Below are 12,450 nucleotides of genomic sequence, written 5' to 3' on the forward strand. Positions count from 1 at the left end.
CATCATTGGTATGAAACACATGTCCGACAGGATTTTACCCAATGACAGGTTGTACTGGTAATTTAGATAATTATAACGATCATAACATTTGCGACATGTTGACTTATAGCGAGACTGTTGAAACCCCTGTAACATCAGACTTATTTTTCAGTAGCCTACCTCCATTCAAAAATGACCATACCCCAAAACAACCTCTTGTGTATCACAGGTGATAATGGGGCATTGCTACTTAAATATGGAAGTTGACGATGGAGAAACTGAAGTCGTCATAACGAGGGGTTGTTAGGTTGCTGTTAACATCTAACTAAAAAAAAACATCTAGATATGAAGCAGGAAGTGGATGACTCTGTGGTGTCTTTTATTGTGAGTTCAATGGGATTTATCCAATAGACATATGAATGAAAATGATTATTGTTCATACATAAAACGTCGTCGGTATCTCTTAATGTCGAGTTGAAGGCCACAGCAAGAGATTATTTCTTTTCATGTAGAATGTTTGGAATAAATTCTGCCCCGTAAGATTATAAAACCAGTGAGCATGTTCATGAAGCTATCTTAAGACTGCGATATGTTTCAGAACACTCTTAGGACACATCTTAGTCCTAAAATAGTTTCTTGAACTTATCCTAACTGACGATACATTTTAAAAATTGTTTTAAACTTAAAACAGTATAAAAGCTGTCTTATCTTAACTTGCGAGTGTATGCTCTGGGCAAGAGAGTCTCAAGAAATTTTGAAAACAAAAATTTTGACCAATGCTTTACAAATATCTTAAAGTTATTAAAACTGAAAAGGTTATTTTAAAAAATACGAAAAAATCAAATATTCAGAATTTATTCTTCGTAAAAAAAAAATTACAGAGAAAAATGTTGATAACTTGTAGCTACTTTAAAAAAAAAAAAAAACTTTTTGTTTATCCTCTCTCGACTGTGTTTAAACTTTGGATTGATAGGAAAGGGGAAATTAACTTCAAGGTGGTGTATAAAAATTATTTGAAAGGATATGTTTTATCAAATAGAAAATGAATCGGCTAACAACTATATATATTTTTTTAAATGATTCGGTCTAGAGAGGGCAAACAAACATTGTTTTAAAATACAATCTATTTGAAATGACAGAATTCATATTACAACATACGGATTTTAAGAAGAAAAAAAATAATATTAATAATACATGCAAAAAGAAGAAAATATATATTATAACGCAGTCAATACGACAGCTTATTTGGGAGTTTTCGCTGTCGAGGTGAGCGGCGGAGCTGTTTGGGCTGGGGTGGAGGCGGTGTAGGTTGTTGGAATGGGCGAAGGTCTTCATTCACTTTTCTTCATCGTCTTAGAAGCTTCCCCAAAACGTACGCACATGAAAAAAGTTAATCAGTTTAAAAATCCCGCATTACCGCCGCGTGAAATTCAGTTATGGGCTGGGACTCGTTATCAATAGCAATGCCATTTCCCCGACACTTTCTTCTAATCTTACAGGAAATGAATACCATTGAAGCACTTGCAAATGTCTATGTTAAAATGACCCAGACGGTATAATATCAAAGCAAAATATCACGACAGGGAGTTTTCTGTTATTCATTTACATACATTTAGTTTAAAAAGAGAAACCTTTAATAATTGATGTTCAATATTGTTTCTTCTTTTACATCAACTTATTATTTGGTTTTGGGTTTTTTTAAAATGTAGAATGGTGTCCCAACAACATCAAACATAACACAACCAAATCAAGACAACAAATATGTAACTTAGAACAATGCCCCAACAACATCGAACGCAGCAACATAACAAATTCAAGGCGACAGATCCAAAGTAAAAAAAAAAAAATCTTGAATGCATTTCGTGAATTTGATTGTCTTAGCAAGGTCATGTATCAATCTCCCTGGTGAAACTCTCTCTCTCTCTCTCTCTCTCTCTCTCTCTCTCTCTCTCCATGACATTATCATTAGTTTTTCCTAATTATCGTTTTAGGACGCTCTTTTGGGGGTATTCGTGTCGCTCCTGTCATCAAAGATTTGACTATTGACGAACATTGCACATGCATAAGATGAATGAGCTTAGAATAAACCAAGAATATTGAATCATTTCAAAGCTCCCACCACTGATGCAAATGGCGTTGGTTTGACAAATTTACCACTACATAGCATCTTTGCGGACACTAGTCTATAGTAGACTTCAGTATCACAGCTGGGAACAAACTACCCCTACAAGTGGACATTAGTCTACAGCACACTCTGGACAGTGGCACAGCTGGGAACAAACTATCCCTACAAATGGACATTAGTCTACAGCACACTCTGGACAGTGACACAGCTGGGAACAAACTATCCCTACAAGCCCTACATCGAAACCTTGCTGGCTACATCCGCCGAAAACTACGAAGTGCGTCAATCTCAACTCTACTTTAAAGACACCTCCGATCCCGACGATATGGGCTCGATCAAGGGGGTTAACATTGGTCTGTATCAGCGGTATCAATTCACTAAAGGGGGGATAGTATAGTGGATTAGGAGGTCCCTTAGTCGTAGATAATTTTCAACAGGATCGCACTTTCCCTGAAACTATGGCCCAGTAAGGATCTATTTCAATAAAAGATCGTTACAGGTGAAGAAGATTACAAGAAACAAATTGTTGATGCCAGTTTCAAACTATGCCCACACAGACCCAACCTCGCTCTCACCATGGCGCATGTAAAAGTGCAAGACAAATCCCCTGCCGTGTATCCCTACCTGTTTTCTAATTCTACAACTACTTCCATCGCAAAGGGGGGGGGGGGGCAGTTTGACCATATATGATGTATTTCAAGGAGAAGTTCCATCTTATTCTGGAAATGGTGTCCAGTATTGCTTTAACAGAGATTATAAGAAATCACCGTATAATGTCCGGCATCTCATTTGTAACTTTGTAGCTTTTTATGTGCATGGACAGTCACTTCCATCCAAACCACTACAGCCAAAGAACTGCGAGCGATAGTATTGTTTCGCCACCTACCTTTTCAATTTTTGAAAGTTATCATTTTAAAAATGATTTTTCATGTCAATATATTAGATATTTATATGGATTTACAGAAAAGTTGATTTAATTGACAAAAAAGGAGAGATAACTCTATGATTTGATTAAAATCACGTATTCCACTGTAGAAATCAAAGAAAAGGGAAAATATTTTTGAACACACCCCCCCCCCCCCCCCTGTGAAACACAAATTACTTTTCACGTGTTTTATACATTGTCAAATTTACACCAACATTTTTGTTGTTTCATGGGGGAGAATATATGTTTACAACCCAAACAAAAAGACGGTGAAAATGATCAACTCTGCAAATGAGGTTAATTAAACTATGAAAACTGACGATTAACCATATTTTACTCAATAATGTAAAGTAATTTGACAAATTAAATGGTTATTTATTCATATCAATAAGCATTTTAGAATATATGACATTTTAAAGTCTGATTTGAAGGAACATATTTTTCTACCCCCTAATCAAAAAGAGTTGTAATTAAGAGCAATTGATTCATTAGCACTGGCATTAAAGTTAATAATCAATTACTAATTCATTCTACTAATAATCTCATTAGCAAAATTGCAAAGCTTTTTAAAATATAAAAGTTAAAAATGTAAGAGGGAATCCAGAGTTAATTTGCGTAGTTCTCACAAAGCCGATACGTACTTACAAAATGGAGATTTTTACCAAACCCTTGCACTGGGTACAAAACATGTTGACGTAGAGCAGGGTGAAAATCCCGTCGGAGATGTATATAAAAATAAAATTGAATCTCGCTCTCCTTTGGTAGATATAGTCGAGTAAAAGTTAAAAACTCGTTGATTTCTGAGAAACTTCTGATAATAAAACGTTCGTGTGTTTTGAATATTCACTTACAACACTCAAAATTATCTTAGAAAAGGCGAGATTATCGCTAAGATGATTGTTCAATTTATTTCTGTTGTGAACATCGCATAAAATCGCTGAGAGTAAATTATATTATTTATATAATTACTTTTCCCAAAACAGCGTTTTAAATCTTAGACCCGGTTCTCAGTATCTGAATACCCGGCGTGAAGAAAGACGAACACAAATTTTGAGTATACACAGCCAAGCTCTTCCTACCTTTCGGGGGGGGGGGGGGGGGGGGGCATCCCTTTACGGTCAAAAGGTAGCCGGTGATCAGCAAATTGATTCTGCATAAAATCACGTAGACCACCCAACAATATGTACAGCCTAGCAGTACCGCAACACACCCTGCCATCTCCACCAACCATCTGTCAAAGATGTTTTCTAAAAAAAAATCATAGGCACTACGATATACATGTAGATTAAGAAATAATCGAAAAGTTACTTTAGCTGTATGTGCTCGATCGGCGAAAAATCGGGGAAAACAGCTGGCCGAGGCAAGATATCGACATTCAGTTGAACAAAAAAATCCCTGACTACACGTGCAACAAGTGGCCTTGCGTTGTCTTGCTGCAGAGTGATGTGATTTTGCTGTCTCTGTATGAAGGGTATCACAAGGCGCTGAATAATTTTGTCTCGATAGCATACGCCGGTGAGATTTCCATTGACAATTTGTAGAGGGGTCCATCCACGTGTTGTTATTCCATCCCACACCATAACGCTTCCTTCACCGAATTGTCGACGTTGCACAACACAAGCGTCCTCGTACCGCTCCTCAACACGACGATACACTCTACAACGGCCGTCACTGCTATCCAAATAAAATCGGGATTCATCAGTGAACAGAATATTGGCCCAGTCCTGTATTCTGAATCGCAGATGTCGTCTGTACCACGCTAGTATAGCGATACGATGACGAAGCAGTATTGGGCGAACCACTGGATGTCTTGGTCTGATGTTGTGCTCGCGTGTGTTTGAGAAAAGTAACTACTTTCATTCAAAGTATGGGACATATTCTGTTTCTTCTGTGCGTTCCGTGCGGTATATGTTAGACAAAGAAAACTCTCATTTATGTTGTTTTTGAGAAAAATAAATCGATCGATCGCTTCAAAAATCTAGATACCCTGCGTTACTGAATCTTTTCACTATGGTCACGATGGTCCACGGTGAATTATCAATGAATCAGAAAATAGACTAGAAAACTGACACGGTCAGCAAGGGCCCGCTGAGGGTTATTAGAGGAAATTGACATCTGTATTTGATATAGCAATGTTTGGGGCTGGTATATATGTTAGAATTAATAATATATAATAAAACATTGGAATGCAAATTTGTGAAAAAGGAATCATGAAGCATATTTATGAGAGACTGGTGCAATTTTAATTACTTCTGATTGACACACACGTATCCATTCAAACACAACAGAGTGCAACTAAATCCCATTGTAATAGGGGATTCAAAATGGATAACTGGTACAAAATATGGTAAATACTATTCGAAAAGGATTATGAATTTGACATATTGATGTCTTGGAAAAGAAAATTCTGACATCGGGGCTCTAAGCGTTTTAAAACACATTGTCATTTATTTGATAAAAGTGTTCAGAATCTACATTTTTAAAGATAGAGATTAATAGAATATGTCTTTACATACATTGGTGAGAAAGTTTCCATTATTCCTAGCCGAGACATACCATGTATGCGCTAAAAAAATTCATAAGCAAATATCAAAATACTCACGAAGAAAATGTGGACCGTACCGTCAACAAGCGCAGTGCATCACGCCATTTCGAGATTTTTACCGATGAAAGCTCGGTAACAGTAATGAATAAGGTACACTCATTTTGTACCTACTTCCTTTATTAAAAGAAAGTGTTCTCTAAGGTGTAACGTGCAATTACTACTAAATTCAATATCTTGAAGCAATTTCCCTTTGCAATCGGATATAAGAAATTTTATTTCGTAATCCGATCCCGATTGAAAGTTGTTGACTGGGAATAACGTGTTTATTCTATATGCATGTAACATCAAGCATTTTTTTTTATATCACATTAATATATATATATATACACTAACACACACACACACAATGTTGTAGATTTAAAATTTTCATATATCAATACAATGCATATCATAATTCAAATTGAACTATCTCCCTTAGACAGTGGTAAATAGATACGGTCATTATAAGAAAGGTGGTGACATTCAAACAGACAGACAAAGTTACATGACTCCAAAATCTATAGGTGTCTTCCTCTTATTGTAAAGTATTTCTGTACAAAATTTGAAAACTGTACAATGAAAACTGTTCGAGTTATCGTGTTACCAAGAAAAAGTTCATAATAACAAAGATGATGACACACATACAGACAAACAGACAAAGTGACATGACCCCAGAATCTATAGGTGTCCTCCTCTTTTTGTAAAGTATTTCTGTACAAAATCTGAAAACTGTTTGAGTTATTGTGTCACAAAGAAAGTGTTCATAATAACAAAGATCATGCCATACAGACAGACAGACAAAGTGAAATGACCCCAAAATCTATAGGCTTTTTCCTCTTATATTAAATTATTTCTGTACAAAATTTGAAAACTGTACAATAAAAACTGTTTGAGTCATCGTGACACAGAAAGTGTTGATGGACATACGGACGGACGGACAATGTGATTACTATAGGGCTTCCCGCATTTCATGCGGGGCCCTAAATATCACAAGTCCGATAATCACCAGGTGTTCAATATCACCTTCAGTCACCTCTCCGTCACGGAGATTATCCCATCAAACAAACGGTCAGGAAAAATATAACAATGATTTGTATGATTTAATATTCATCCCAAAAGAAACATTATGAACATGCATTCAAACAACATTGTTAATAATTCCGAACAAAGTAGAAATGATATTGATGCAATATTGATTATCAGAAATGTTGTGTATTTTCGTTGCCTGAAATAATCGCCTTTTCTGTAAATGAATATTTGGCATTAAAGTTATTCATTTCCTAAATCTTTCGGTAAGGAAATATACCACAAATGAAATGTGAAAATAACTAGATGTATACGTTATGCAATATTTTGCCAACTTTGATATCTTAATTTAACTTCCAGAAATTATCCTAGTTTTCCTTCAAAGCTGATGAAATAATTTCAAATCTAAAGTTAAAGCATTATACATATATTTTTCTTCAGTTATCTGGTGGCGCCCAGTTTTTATTGGTGGAAGAGAGAACCCAGATACAATGTACATGTACCTGGGAAGAGACCACCGACCCCTTCTTTCGAAAAATTCGACAACTAGACTAAGTACTCCCTTACACGACAGATTACACCTTAGTGCAGTGTTATTTACGAGCCGTTAACGTGATAACTGGTTTTTTTGTCGATTAAATTTAATCTGTTTATGAAATGGCTAATAGATGTTTTCAAACCCGAGGGCGCATATGACGTCTCACATAATGACGCGTAAAATAGCGAAAGTAAATATGCATATCGCAAGATTTGAATTTCATCGCTTTCAAACTCGAAAACTACGCAAAATCTTTCATTAAAACACATGTAAAGAACTTTTAGGCATGAACATAATTAATTTTGCTGAAAAAATGAAAAAGTTTAGAAACATGCGTTGTGTCCTTTAAAGTCGATCTTTAGAGACAGCGAAACACACATTGCATGCATATCCTACACATAGCTTGACAAACCTTAAACTTCACCTTCAATAACTACGTTTACAATAGTTTGATAAACAGGCTCAGTATTGTTATGAAATACATTGTATGTGTTTGGCCTGTACCTGATATCGGAGGAAATTCAGATTAAACTTAACCTAGTTCCATTCTACCATGTTACCATTGAATGATCGTTACGACAGGTAAAACTGTCATGATATTTAATTATTTGTTATTCCATTTAGAATATCATTTACAAAAAATTGTAATACTTAAGAAATGAAACATATAATTCTTTATTTGATGCGTGTTTCATACCGATTGTTAAGCCGTTCTTGGCACACTGATTTTGATTGCGGATAACTCCGTTTACCTGATCAGGATATAGGGCTCACGGCGGGTGTGACCGGTCAACAGGGGATGCTTACTCCTCCTAAGCACCTGATCCCACCTCTGATGTGTCCAGGGGTCCGTGTTTGCCCAACTATCTATTTTGTATTGCTTGTAGGAGTTATGAGATTGATCACTGTTCGTTATCTTCACCTTGCATGTATCAAACGAAAAATTGGACGGTAAACTTCATCAATGCGCGTAGTTTTATTTCTTATCATTTAATTATATTTTTGAAATAGAACAACAAATAGTTTCTCTCATCAAAAAGCTTGAATTAACGATTTTGAAATGGTGCGTAGGAATACCTATACGTAACAATGAAAACAACAACAAAACTGGCTGTGCGTTCGGGTCGGGTGAGGTAGAGTTACTGTGCAGAATTAAATTGATTATACACCAAATTAAAGGTGCAATGGATAAAAGCTGAAATAAATATAAAGGAAGAGAACAAGTGGTGACTGGATGTATGCCGCATTGCATTCGAGAAGTTGAACACTGGTCGTATCGTAGGAACGGTGGGGATGCGACTCAGCTCGGCTCCATTTCAATATCAAGTAAAAAGCTCAACAACTCTTCATTTGAATTGCCCTCGTTGACTGACCCCACATTTCATTAATACTTACCAGATCAAAAGTTGCTGCTTGCTCCGTCATGTTATCGAACTCGTAAAGCAGACGTTACATAGCCTACCGTAATCTGTCTACTTCTACCAGTCAGTGCCCTACGTCATCAAGTTGACTATTATGCTAGGCCTATATGCGTTGTTTCTTTAAATTGATTTGTATTTTATTCACATCTTGGTTGTGTTTATTTTTTGTAGCATTTCGTTTTAAATACAATGCATGTGTGGAAATTCCCGTTCTATAAATATCGCTAAAATTAGAACGGCCGTTAATGGGGAAGATGCATTCCAGAGAAAAGTAGTACCTCGTGCTTAGTTTTTTGACACAGAAATCAAACGATTATTTCATCCAATCAGCATCGTTGTTAAGTCATCACTTTAAAAGTTATCAAATGATAAGCAAATTTACCATGTGTTGAAAATGCAAACACCGGATGTAGTTTGTTTACATTCGATCCGGAGGTCGTCTCCCACCTTTTACAACGAGCCATGTTAATAAAAACACGCCTAAGCATATAAGTATGCTTACCTATGTCTCTAATATGGATTTTCAGTGTTTTCTTGCCTTTGTTTTGTATAAAGAACTCCGTGTGTTCCTTTTCCCCTTCATACTTCGGGTTGAGTCTACCGCGTGCTACCTTTTTAGTAAACTGATTTCTGATTGGTCAGCGTGATATTTATAAACAGAGAGACGCTGAGAAAGTGAAATGGTTAGAGGAGTTACCTCCCGTTACTTGTTTATGTATTAATACTTAATAATTGTAAATATTGTAATTAATAGGTCAATTGTAAATAGAAATTAGCAAGTAACATTAATAAATGATATCAAGTTAGATGATAAGCATTTTCTTGTCTACAGAGGGCCAGTTTGTCGTAATTCTATCATACATTAGTTGGAAACTTGACTATATTGAAGAAAGTGGAGTATATGGAACATTACAACCAAGTGTTGGGAGATGTGTTAAATGCCATAGTCTATGATTGAGATTTCTGTGTACCCTGTTGAAGTCTAATGGAATTGTCACGTTAGATTCTGGATGTAGACTGTTTAAGTATATCTAGTATTCATAGAGAAATCAGTATATCTACTGTGGTAGTATAGCCACTTGGTAAAGGTACAGTTGCAAGGGATAGGCAACTGGTTGAAAGGCAACTGGCTAACAGTAAGACACCAGGCAAGTGTCGCATATTATTGAATGCTTATTGTCAACAGATGCCAGGCAGGCGTCGGCTGACTGTATATAGACAGTTGTCACTGGGTAATTGCAATAAGGCACCAGGCAGGTGCCATCATTAAAACACATAGGTCACTTGATTCAAAGACACCAGGCAGGTGTCGCACTATCTGTATATTTTGCATAATCAAACCTTCAGTAAACTCAGTAATCTGAGCACGGACCTACTGACCGATAAGGTCCGACACGTTACAAAAGTAAGTAGTTCGGAGTTCTGTCTGTTAGATCCACCATGTCCCAAAAGCAATTGCTGCAGGATCCAGCGAAGGTGCAGAAGGTGATTAATTCTTGATTTGTTAAGGTGTATTTTAAATATTGGAATCCGCACCTTCTCCAGTACCAACCATTCCCTTGTCTGGTGTTGTAACAGGTTGCTCCGCTCCTTCGTATTATTGTTTACATTAGTTACGGTACATACGCACCTTCTCGCCCCAGTGCACTTTCTCTTAATTCATCGAATACAAGGTGGTGCATACACTTACACCTTTACCAGAAACCAACTACGGGATATTTTCCTATTCCTTAGGTCCATTTAAAGTGTTTTTATATTCATTTTACACATTATTCCTGACGGATATATTGCTCCTTTAATCTACCGCACCAGCTGCCGACCAGGAAGTTACCTGTTCGTTTTACATACGTTGTCCAATTAATACAATACATTTGTGTGTAATTAAAATAATTAAAAGGGACTTTGTTGTCTTCTCAACTGATAAAGGTACAGAGCCCACATATCATTTATAACGAAATGCTGTAGAATACAGTAAAAGTCATTACTCATACCAGGTTTTAATGCAAGTATTTAGATACGGTATTTTTCGTTACAGTATAACAAAGATGGTTGCCTTCAGAGCTAGACGTTTCGTCGTGGTTGCTAAGTGAATCATTGCGCGGCTCAGTTGACTTGTATGTTTAAGAATTTATTTCCATTTTGATAAACGAAGGTTAGTACCTTTGTCTTTTGGATTAAAACATAAGGAATTACTTATATTTTAATGCAAGAGACAAAGTTACTAACCTTTGTTAAAGGTTGGGAAAAGTGAAGAGAAAAGCATTGTAAAGTATCGTGAATTTGTCAGTTTTCTTACACTTTGACAAGAGCTCGGTCAATCTGTGACAAAGGTCTCGTGGCCAGTAGATATATTGAATATCATAGATGTACAATTTCATGTGATTATTTTAGACGAAGTTTGATAAATCCCTCATCGCCATAATTAAGCTGCATCTGTCGTCATTCTCTTTTTCTTGCAGGAGACAGTTAGTTCCTGAATTCGGTTACCGAACTGACAAGTGAAACAAACAAAACAGGTTTCTGAACTTTTGGTTTCGGATGACTTCAAATTATAGCAAACATTGTAAAGGGCAGTAACTGATTAAAGTCAGCTCGTGTCCAAAGCATGTCTGATAAGCATTACAAATGTAATGCTTTGGTACCGGTCTTCAGTGGGAAAAGGGTACTTAATCTCCACTGCTGCAACAACTCGTCGAGAATCAATCGGGTCACATTCCTTGTCAAACGGTACCATACTAACGAATGCCCCCCACCCCCCTTGGTGATACCACACTAAGAACTCCTGGCTTAATGTACATGTAACATTAACCTTCTGTATAATTACATCCCAGGAAAAGCACAGACATTATTCTACCGACCAATGCTCCAAACGCGTGATTTTCATTTTCCTTCTTCAGTTCATTCTTTAATACCACCTTCATACTCACGGATTTTTCTTAAGAGTCCTTACGGATCTCCGGCTCGTAGTCAATCGCAAGCATTCGTAAATCACTCGTCGGTATACGTTAATAACTCGTCACAACTCGCACACTCGTAAGGATCCGTGAAAGTAGGGGCTAATTTTTTGACATGTCAAAAAACATTTCACGATTGTCCATGGATTTTATTTTCCTTAAATAACCCGCAAATAACTTGTAACAATCCGTAAGTATCGTAAACTGGTCGCAAGAACATGTAGACTGCTCGTAAGAATCCGTAAAACACTCGTAAAAAGGTCTTATGGTGTGTTTTTTTTTTTTACGAATCTTTGCGGTTAGTTTACGATATGTTACGGATAGTTTACGAGTTGTTTACGGATTATTACGAATGCCTAAGTGATATTTACGATTTCATTCACGTCGGGTTACAATCGCGTTACGGATTGTTCAGTCATTATGAGCGCTTTACGTATAAACACAATTACTTTACGAGTTCATACTTAAACTTTACGATTAAGGAAAGGTATAAAATACGCAAAATCTGCCAGTTTCTTTCAGTAGTTATCAAGAAATCTTGCATGCAATATACATACATACTATTACAAGTAATGTCAGTTGTCTAATTATGATACAAAGCCAAATGCGAACATTTTTGAGTCAAAAACGTAAACAATCGTAACTAACTCCTAACTATTCGTAACACCACGTTATCAACACGTTAACAGGTTGTGGTTTACAAGTAAAAGCTAAACTAAATCGTAAATTTCCGAAATATACTCGTAAAAATCCTTAAAAAGCTCCTAAAATGTCGTAAATTGCTCGTATTTATCAGTGTTCACTCGGAACAAATCGTAAATGTTTTCCGCAAATGCATCGCAAGAACTCGTAATAAACCGTAAATGGCCAGTAAATACTCTTAAAACGTTCTTAAACA

The sequence above is a fragment of the Ostrea edulis genome, chromosome 1 (genome assembly GCF_947568905.1).
Source record: "Ostrea edulis chromosome 1, xbOstEdul1.1, whole genome shotgun sequence".
Taxonomy (NCBI): Eukaryota; Metazoa; Mollusca; class Bivalvia; order Ostreida; family Ostreidae; genus Ostrea; species Ostrea edulis.